General features: G+C 42.2%; 1 non-coding gene across 1 annotated transcript; it reads right to left on the bottom strand.

The window, feature by feature from the left end:
* Positions 1 to 2,459: 2,459 nt before the first annotated feature.
* On the bottom strand, positions 2,460 to 2,553 carry trnai-uau (transfer RNA isoleucine (anticodon UAU)). Its single transcript has 2 exons — positions 2,516 to 2,553; positions 2,460 to 2,495 (listed from the first exon to the last, which is right to left on the bottom strand). It is a non-coding gene; the product is annotated as a tRNA-Ile (tRNA).
* Positions 2,554 to 2,989: the final 436 nt, after the last annotated feature.

The raw sequence follows: 2,989 nt of genomic DNA, 5'->3' as shown, positions 1-2,989 counted from the left end.
TCCTTGGGCCGAATGGCGAGTGGGGCGAGCAAATTCTGCAACTGAATCATTACTTTTCTTTATAGAAGGGAAAATGCCCCCTACGCGGCCTGCTACACAAGTGGGCACAGTTCCATTCAACCCTCATGATGCTTAATCCCCTCTTAGCGGGACTGGATAACCATTTTCAAGAAGGAGGCTCATGGTCTGTTCAGCAGAAAGTCAATGTTCTGCATGTTCTTTCAGACAGCTTTCCAACTGGACACAGGCATCCAACTGCCGTGCGAGCATTGCTGACTATTCCAAGTCAACAATATTAAAATGTCTTTACAAAACTAGTTTTGAATATGTGACCTGTATTATCAAATAAGATTTTGCAACATTAATAGCTCTATATTGTCGTCTGTCTCGGCATCCTCATAAGGTACAATCTACCTTAATACAATTGTAATCGGTGCTGCTTTATTTCAATGCGAGCGCGAAAGAAAATATTTGCACCCGAATTTACGCTATTCCTGTCCTATAGTCCACGACTTTCTTTACCCATTGCTGCCCTTGTTGCAGGTTAGATCAGCCCAGGCCGTCCATTGAAACCTGAGAAGTCAATCAGCGAAAACCAGAGAAATACAAGAGGCTGAGATAGGGAGAGATAGAAAGATGCATGCGAAGACAATAACAGAAAAGATCATTGCAGCTTGAGCAGAAATCCTTTTGCTCTCTTGAAATGTTGTACAGCGTAAAAGATAATTGGGCGACATTGTAAACGTGCCTCCCTCCCTGGCGGATCTCTCAGGCTCTGAGATAGGGAAATACAGCCCGGCAGCTGCAGCTCTTAGTTATTCGAGCACTGAATGGAGCTTTAAACAGTGTAGCGGCGAACAGTTAAACCTCACTGGATTTCAGGCCCAAAACATTAAACATTCCGGCTATCGGAGACAGTTTAGGTTTGATGCAAACTTTTATTTTCCAGCCTCGGAAACATCCAACCCTGTCCTGCAGGGCTATGGGGAAAGGAAAGGGGAGTGGGACTAGTTGAGAGCTGGCACGCTCTCGATGGGACGAATGGCCTCCTGCTGTGTGGTAACTACTCTATTAATTTACATTTGGACTTTGATGGGACTCGAATCGACAAACATTTAAAAGTTTCTATAGAACAGAATCAGCGAGACGTCCAGTCCACGAGCCATTGCAACACAGCACAACATTTTTAGCGAAATGTTCAGGAAAATCCTTGTTTCTGTTGAATGTGGTGCAGGACTTATGTGGAGATAACCAAAGCGTTTACATATCTTCTCTTTGAAATCGAGTGTGTTTCCGGCGCATTATTATTTACATCAGAGTTATTGATTAAATGTCAAAACGCCTCCACTCCATCCCACAAATACGTACAATTTTCATCCTCCGTTGCAATGTTGTGTGCTGGAATAAAAGTGTGAATATGTTGCTAACGTTTGGGGATAAATCAATTGCACCTTCGATCACTGTCGAAGTGTCACAAGCAAAGCCATCAGCTGTACTCGGTGAGACTTGAGCTCACAACCTCGGTCGTTCTGGGCACTTACACTGTCATATAAGTACTGCGCGCTAACCAATTCCGTCGCTGGAATTGGATGCGAATGCTGTCTGGTATTAGTGCTCCCATCATACAGCTGCCTGTTCCACCTGTCTTTCAATTCCTCCCCTAAAACTTTATCGAGCTTGGGGCAATTGACATTTTCAAGTTTCACATTGATCGATTTATGTTAGGCAAGGATACGAAGATTTAATGAATCATCGCAGGCAAATGGAATTAAGAATTAGTTAAAAGGGACAGAAACAGAAACAGCTGCAAACAAACGTTGCATTTTATTCATATTTAACTGCAACAATGTCCGTGCCATGCGCAACTATGCTGTGGTCAGAGAAAAACTTTCGAAGCTTCCGAAACTCCCATGGCTTTTCTGCGGCTCTCTTTCCTCTGGTCCCTTCCTCCTGCAAGCTGCCAGTTTTTAAACCTTGTTTTAAATGTTGCTCTGGGCGAGGGCATTCCACATTCTCAGAACCATCTCTACCGTTTCATTGCTTGATTTCTTTGTTTATTAATTATGAAACTCCTTGAGCTACAAGGGCAGCGCTTGCGACAATACATTAAAAGGTGGCTTATTGGAAACACGTTGTGATCATAGTTTGGTTTTGAACAGAATTGAACCGATATCACTCAAGAGGGACTGTTATATTTACAATAAACTATATCTTCTTATAAATGTTGATTCATTCGCTCCATAGTGCCAGATGAGGAATTGTTTCATCGCCTCATTTATTTCATGTGGGGAACAGGCACAGGTATTCATTCAGAAATATCCCACAGATTGACACTGGGATAACCGCAGTGAGAGAGACAGACATCACCGTGTTGCATGGGGGAATAGACAAGAGAGATGGGTAAATAGACAACGGCCTCAGACTCTGAAAATGCACCCATTACATGCAAAAGCATCGGCTGCTCTAGGTGAGGCTCGAACTCACAACCTCGGCATTTCCCGGGCCTGTACTGACATATAAGTACTGCGCGCTAACCGATTGCGCCACTAGAGCTGCACAGCCTGTGGTTTTAGTGCTCCCATCATACAGCTGCCTGTTCCACCTGTCTTAAAAGTAAGAAGACAAAGAGACGTCGAATCATTCAACACAGAAGGAAGCTTTTCATCCCATCGTGTCTGTGCTGGCTCTCTGCAAGAAGCCTTCAGTCATTGAGACTGCATAGATTTTCGGCATAGACGAGTTTTATTTTTTGTGTAATGTTTTGTTATTTGTAATGAATTTGAATGTCAGTGCGGGAAATTTATAAATATATTTGTGCATCTATCTGTGAGTTGTAAATTAAATTGTGTGGAACATTGATAATCAAATTATTTGTGTTCATATATGTGTTATTATAAATGTATTTGATTTTATGCCTGTTTTCTTTATGAATTTATCTCTAAGTATCTCTGTGCTTATAATTGTATGGATGTTTATTTGTGAGGTGTTT

The sequence above is a fragment of the Pristiophorus japonicus genome, unplaced genomic scaffold, assembly GCF_044704955.1.
Source record: "Pristiophorus japonicus isolate sPriJap1 unplaced genomic scaffold, sPriJap1.hap1 HAP1_SCAFFOLD_267, whole genome shotgun sequence".
In the NCBI taxonomy this organism is placed as follows: Eukaryota; Metazoa; Chordata; class Chondrichthyes; family Pristiophoridae; genus Pristiophorus; species Pristiophorus japonicus.
This window is presented reverse-complemented; position numbering and strand designations above follow the sequence as displayed.